Source organism: Dreissena polymorpha, chromosome 7, assembly GCF_020536995.1.
Source record: "Dreissena polymorpha isolate Duluth1 chromosome 7, UMN_Dpol_1.0, whole genome shotgun sequence".
Lineage (NCBI taxonomy): Eukaryota > Metazoa > Mollusca > Bivalvia > Myida > Dreissenidae > Dreissena > Dreissena polymorpha.
In genome coordinates this window covers 38,778,125-38,786,090 of record NC_068361.1, presented here as the reverse complement: position 1 = coordinate 38,786,090, position 7,966 = coordinate 38,778,125, and the positions used below count along the sequence as shown (strand labels likewise).

General features: G+C 32.9%; 1 long non-coding RNA gene across 1 annotated transcript; it reads left to right on the top strand.

Moving 5' to 3' along the window:
• The first annotated feature begins 364 nt into the window (after nt 1-364).
• Nucleotides 365-5,861, top strand: LOC127838623 (uncharacterized). The gene is made up of 3 exons (XR_008029886.1): nt 365-1,427; nt 3,291-3,389; nt 5,081-5,861. It is a non-coding gene; the product is annotated as an uncharacterized LOC127838623 (long non-coding RNA).
• Nucleotides 5,862-7,966: the final 2,105 nt, after the last annotated feature.

Below are 7,966 nucleotides of genomic sequence, written 5' to 3'. Positions count from 1 at the left end.
GCTTTAACATTGTCATTGAGTGTGAGCGAGGTGAAGTGTTTTTAGATGTAGTTTGTCAAGGCTGGTCCATTAAAAAGAGTTAAAAGAACATTACAACAACATTTTCTATTTCTGTAAACTGTTGATTTTATATCAAGATATCACTTCAAGTCTGCTTTCAGATACTTTCATCTCCTCCCTGAAAATAAAAAAATATAGATAGTAAATTATATGCAGGCAAAACATTTAAATAATATTAATAAGTAAATACACATAACACACACCACATTAATACTGACAACCAAGTAAGTCATTTTTTTAATTGAAAAATCATGTACATAGTTACAACTATAAAATTATTTGATGAAAAATAACTCATTTTCAATTTGAATGACTTGAATACTATGTCTGGTTTTAAATGGTTTTGCTTGTTGCACAGATAATTTGCATGATCACATATATATTAAAATAGAATTTGTTAAAAAAATATATGATTATGAATTTATGATAGAGATGAACATGTGTATACAAACAAATAGAGAAAATGAGCAAGTACCTCAAACAAAATATGCTGAGCAGCCTCGCAAACTAAGCTTTGGAAGGAAAGGCGCAGTCATTCTAAGCTTGCATATCACATCATATAAAATTATGTCCAGCAAACGATGTTTTCTAGGCTACGCATCTCTTCGAAGTAAATGTAAATTCGCTGTTCTATGTTGTGGTGCGCAAGAGAATGTCTGTCTGATTTGTTGAATCTTCTTAGATGTAATAGTAGTTTGCACACATCCATGGTCCATGTGGCATCCGATATCTTAAAATAGACAATATATTATATATTAAAATAAAAATCAAGTATTATGGTTAAGTCATATGAATTTTAATATTTGGTATTATAATTTTACTACACAAGTGTCCTTAAGTAAATAGAAATAACATGTTAAGCTGCACAGTGACAATAATAACATTTTATTTCCAGTAGCTATATGTCAACTGTTGTTTACCATACAATATATTATAACCAAGAATGTTAAATGTAATAAAAAAATCATCAGATACGTATTTATGTGTTTTACAGCCGTATTGCTGAAGTGGTTATAGTGGTTAAATTCTCCACACAGTTCTATTATTCAATAAATCAACAATAATATACTTTACCTCACCCAACATAAACATCTATTATTGTGTATTCAAACAAGTTATATATACGGCTAACAACACATCAAAATCAATATTATACATACTAAAAATAGTTATCAAACACATCCAACGATTATTTCTAGTTTTATTTTAAATGATAATTGATTTTGTTACCTAAAACGATGGATTGACAATTTGCTTTTACAACGGCAGTAACGGAATATCCGAATTACGTTGAAACCGGAAGTCACCAGTCTACAACGGCATTTTGGTCTATTGGAAAGTGGAGAATAGGCTATGCAGTTTCTAAGGTATGTTGATGGAGCTAAGCCTGGTAAAGCACTTCCAAGAAATTGATTTGCCAAGAAGTTGCTATCTTCAATATTGCAAAAGGTATTGCAAAAGTTTAACCAATACTACAGTTTTCCTGAGAATTTTTGTCTTTTACCTTGACGGATGACCTAGATCTTTCACCACTCGAAATATGCCGGTCCATGAGATACACATGCATGCCGAATATCAAGTTGCTATCTTCAATATTGCAACCCAAGGTTACAGTTTTCCACAGACAGACAGACAGACAGGCCAAAAGCAATTTACCCCGGATTATTTAATCCAGGGGCATAGCAAGTTTGTGCTTTTAAAAAATATGTTGAGCATGTGAAATTTTTTTAAGTAACCGGCCCAACTGGCATGTATCTTTTTTTAAGCAAATTTTGAAGACTGATGAATGCATGAAATTCTTACTTTTGTATTGAAACATAACAAACTGTTACAAATTAAGACCACATAATGTATGAATTTACGGGTGTCAATCTTTTGATGTGTACCAAAAAAATTACACTTCACCGATGTAATTTAAATTGAAATATTATTAGTGAATAGTGAAATAGTTAAAATCAAATATGCAAATATTTCCTTGGTGAAGTGAACATTTGAATATTTCATTGGTGATCGAAGTGTACATTTTTTGTGAAGATCGAAAAGTTGGCATAACTTCATAAAATATGTGGACTCAATTTTTTGCAGTTTCTTGTTTTTAATTAAAAAGTAACATTTTCATGCATTCATGCATCATTTAGCAGTTTTATAAAGCTGTCACACAGATCCAGATGGGTAAGGGAGAATACGGTCAAAACCCCTCACGGACAAACAACCTCCCTTTATTTTCATAGGGGGCGGACAAAAACCCTCCCATGAAAAAACTGGGTAGGACAAAAACCCTCCCGCGAAGTCAATTAAACACAGACACATTTAATTGTTTCAAACAGTGTGCATTCATTAATCCTAAAACCCATTGTGTTGTGTGTATTTAGCTGTGTGAAATTTTTTCTTGAGAGGGTTTTTGTCCGGTCCCTTTACAACTCATGGGATGGTTTTTGTCCAGAAGGTTTTTTGTCCGGCATGTAATTTTATATGTATACCATGAGATAAAAGTAGTGTACTGGAACTTGGCACCAAATAAGGAGTCTGACAGTCAAAATCGGTTATATAAGATACCCAACAGGGGTCATTATCCTCATACACAGGGAGCGGAATCAGAATGCCAAGTTTTTAAACAAAAGTCTAGATAATTATAAAGATGGTGCAGATGAAATTGTGAAAAGAGATTCTGATTGAATATTGTATTGTAGAGGGCAAATCAAATATTGCAGAAGAGGTCCGAGCAATATGTCACAAGGTAGGTTTTGTATTTAAACGGGAGACTCATTCGGCCTCCTCTTTTTCGTAAAGGGGGGATGGGGGGTCTTATTATTTAGGGGAAGGCGATATGTGGTTATCATTCCACATTTCTGAATGGAATTCACCCATGTATCAAAATGTTCATCTCTATGATCTCAAGGTCAAGTTTGATTCTGGGTTATATGGGGTCAAAAACAAGGTCACTAAGTCAAATGATAGAAAAGGCTTGTAAACACTCACATATCAATGCCAAAACACTCATTGCTGTGACTTTGCATTTTACAAATGCAGTCTTGTTGAATAAAGCACCCAGTCATTACATTTTCGGTTTTATATTGTCTGAAAAATATTAAATTTGACTTACAGACCGTGACCAATTTTATTTTGTAAATAGTTTAGTTGCATGTACATATGATAACTCAGTTTTCTAGCAGTTTTTTCAGTCTGTGGATCAATAGCTTTCAAGCAATACATAACCTTTTTAATTACAGGATATGATGAATTGATCGAAAATAGGTGCCTTGAAATGCTTGCTGTGTCACCAACAGAACAAATGGATTACCATTGCATTTTGACAATTTTATTATGGGGTAAGTGTGATGGTGTTAGTTAGCTCTTTATAAATGCTGCTGGCAAGCTGAAATCATTTGCATACTTAAGGCCTCATCAAAGTTTCAGCATAGTAACATAATTTTTGTTTTATTACATCATCGTAGTTAGTCTGGGCAAATTTGCTAAACCTATTTTATTGCTATGATAATTGTTGGTCGCTGGTATGCAGCCTGACAGCATCGGGTCCTGCTGTTGATTACCTAGACGGTTCCTTCATGTCAGCAATTGGTGGATTTAAGAACAAAAGAGACTGTGAAAATTAGTGTTACTTTAGCTGATGAAATGTCGGCAAGGTTGTTCCCTGATCATCATGAACATTTTTCAGAATGTTTATCTCAATGAAATGTAGGTCGAGTTTGAAAGTGGGTCATATTCTGTCAAAAAAATAGGTCACCATGTCAAATCATAGAAAAGGCCTGTTAACACTCTGGAGGTTGACGTTAGTCCACCATCTACATTTCTCAGTGTCTTAAGGATGTTCGATCGTTTCCACTTTACGTTAATTGATTCACTATATCGTAACAATTAAAAACCTTTATATATTTTCACGGTTTTAAAAGATAAGGTTTAAATAAACGAGTGAAAATTATACGGGCAAAAGCCCGCGAAGCGGGCGTTGACCGTTCATACATATGGGAATTTAGACATAAAATTACATAATAATACCACATATGGATACGTCTCAAAAAAAATTTGCCACGCGACATATATTTTCGCGATGCTATTTATGACCTTGAACAAATCAACAACACTTTGACATATGCTAAATCACATGTAAATACATACCTCAGGAAAAGTTATATCAATGACATCATAATTGTGTAGCGAATCGCACTAAATATTCTCGCATTATTTGTTTTTCTTCGCAACCGTTCCAGAATTAAGTCATTACTCAATTATCTCCCCTGAATGCTCTTCTTCAGTGGGTATAAGCCGAAGACTGGTTCACTACATATAGTGACAGTCTTTACCAAACACGATTTAAGTGAACATAACCCGTCTTTAATATATTGCCGAATCTCAGATTTCTGTCGAATTTATTTGCTTTGATCTTTTCGATATCTTATTGTTATTATTATCCTGACAAATCACAAACGCTTGTTAAAAAATTATTTGTTTTAAACATTATAGTTGGCATCTCTATTCTTCCAGTATTCTCGCGGTATTTCAATAACGACACCCTACTGTTTATTTGTAAGAATATGTGACGCATTTTCCATTCGCTCTCAGAAAGCATTCTATACATAGATGGTGACGTCACTTCGTTATTGTCAGTAAGACCGGTGTGTACACAATGTCTCAGAAAGAAATTGTACGTGTGATCATGAGCAATATTCTGGTAAGTTGTCGTTGTTATCCACCAGGAACACATTTATTCACAAAATTTAAAGATATTCCGATCTAACTTTTTAGTCTTTTAGCTTTTACTTTTAACGTATTTACACCTCGTCTGCTCGCACTTTACCGATATCCCGAAAGGTTACATATCACTATAATTAGTTTAGGCCTAAAACCACAAAATCCGATACCGTTGGATTTTCGTACCACAATCTTACGTAAAAAATCTTCCAGATTCGAAATCAACAAAAAAACAAGACATTTATAAATTGTCTGCATTAATGCCATTATTGACCAAATTTTAAGATATTTGTTGGTTTTCCGTTTTTAGAAGCTGTTCTGCGAAGGCAAGAGCTGGGCATCATACAAGCCATTCTATCAATCAAAACTGACAGTTTTGGTTTACAGAAATCAACAAAGGGGGATTCATGAACTATCAAATTTCCAAGCTATACACACAGTTATTATCTGTGGTGATCTTTATTGGTTCTGTTTGTTTACTTGGATGGAACATGTGTGAACTTTTATAGAACTTTGAAAAGTCTATATATGTCTATCTATAAACAAAAATCAGCTATTCTATAATAAGATCAGATGTGCAAACAATGTCAAAGGGTTGTTAAATTAACAATTTGAAGGCAATTATGCTGAAAAAATATGAAAGTTCCCATGCAAATTTTGTCTGTATATCACCAAGTGTCTGCCGATAATTGTCAAACAACTAGTAATACAAAACTTACCACAAGTATGTAAAAGCACTAAGTACCTGTGATAATTTTTAGTAAGATAGTGTAATTCTAAACAGTAGCAAATAGCTTGTTTAGTAAATGCATAATGCAATTAATATGATTTCCGTTCTATTGTGTAATTAATAAATTGGTTGTTACTTGTTAATCCATGATAAATGTTTTATGGCTAGTACAAAACCAGCAATGTTAATTTTGTAAAAGGTAATACAATAACACCACTTTGTAATTTCATATACGTAAATATTCTTGAAATGTAGGTTGATGACAGTGTTTTAGTTTTACTTATTTTGTAACTATTTTTTTATGTGCAAATAAATGATGTGAAGTGTTTTGTATCTCCACACAATACCACATACCTTTTTATATATGTTCTGTGTTATGTGTTATTTGAATGTTTAAATAAAAAAATATGGATGATATAACATGATGCATTCTAATATTTGCATTCAAATTGTAACTATAGAGTTAAGTGTATGCAGTTTAGACTGTGATTTTAGAATTGCTACAAAATGGCTAGTTTTTTAGTGGCGACAAAATTTAAACTATTCAACAATAGTTTGCAAAAGAAAATTAGAAACCTGCAAGATACCTGTATTTATTAAATATTTTAATTGCGAATCAAGTATGTTGTTATGCTGTTACACATAATTATACATTGATAATAAATAAGAAGACAATTAGTGGTGTTAACGTTTCCCAACAGTAGAAATCATTCTTCTGATGAAGTCAGTGATATACAGACGAAAGCTCCAGGTATGTCTTTCAATACGTAGTGTGTGTTATTTGACAGTCTAAAACTTATTGGATTAAAAAAAAATCCTGTCAAATTTGTCAATCAAAATTGATTTGACACATCACATGATTTTGATTATGTTAAATCAATGTACTGTATGCTAAATGCAACTGCTTTAGCAAGCTGTCAAGTTGAATTGAGACATTTGATGAAGCAAACTGTTTCCTGGGTAGGGCCAGTATTTAGTGTCTATATGACGTACCATGACGTCGAAAGTCTACAAGACCTACTAAGTAGAACGAGAAATGTACTTCGACGTACAATTTTCACCGACCCTTGAGTATTAGCCAATCAGAAGACACCTTACGTCTGTTGCTTTTAGAGATTTTTGATATTGAACATTATTATTATTATTATTTATACTGAATTATGCGATTATCGACCGCTTTTTCATAGATATTGTGCGTATTTATTAAACATTATTATTATTATAATTTATACCAAATTATGCGACTATCGACCGCTAGCTCATAGATATTGTGCGTATTTATTGACCTGGCGTGACGGAATTAACCTCTGACTTATGCAAGTTATGGTTATCACAAAATACGACCAACGGGGAGTTTATAATACATTATTTATCCCATTAATGCTTGGTAACTGGTTACCGTTAAGAATTTCCTACACAGTAATGCGCTGGACGGTCGTGATACTCCGCCCCGCATGATCATTTCATACACACAATATCCTAAATAATTTTAATTTTAAAAAGGTAACAATTGAATCTTCTTCAAATTTGTATATAATCTATTTCAATGCAATAAATACTTGAAACTTCTATGTGTTGTTTTTTTGCCATTCTGATATTTTTATTCATTTTGTCCTCAACTAAAAAAGAGATTTTAAACATTTATTATGAATAAATCTAAAGGAAAAGCGGCTCAAGAGACTAGTGTTTTGATTGGCTGTTCAGAAAATGTGTACGTAGAAGTACAAACATGTATGTCAAAGTACAAATTGTACGTTGACGTACAAATATATTCTTCGAAGTGTATTTTATATTCATGTCGACGTACAATTATTGTACTTCGACGTACATTTCTCTTTTTAACGTGTAGGTCTTCTTGACTTTCAACCCAAATGGTACGCCATAGTATGTCTTTAGGGTTATCTAAAGAATGCTTCCACTTTAAGGATCAATACAGAGACCTCCCAGTGACTAAGCCAGTTAGCAGACACCCCATCCACTATACCACAGACACCGAACCAGCTATAAATTCCTGTGGCTAGAAAACAAACAAAAAATAAGATGCTAGATCTTTAAGCTTGGAACATGTAACTCGTTTTAAGATTGATTTTTTGGATGCATTACTTAATTATTGCAACAATTATCATATTTTGAACACAATCATATATCCGTATATTTATTAAAAATACATGGTTATCAAAAAAACTTAAAAAGCTTTTGCCCGTAAATTAGGTAGCACCTATAATCATATTAGTTTGACTGTTCTGATTATGCGCCTATACAATTTCGGCATTTACAAATTTTCGAGATTTACTGCAATGAAACCAAGCATTCGATTGCTTGACGTCACTTTGTGATCTACATCGATGAAACGCTTGCTACAGCATTCTATACATAGATGGTGACGTCACTACGTTATTGTCAGTAAGACCGGTGTGACACAATGCTTGCTACAGCTTGAGGTTACAATATACTAAATACTCGTTT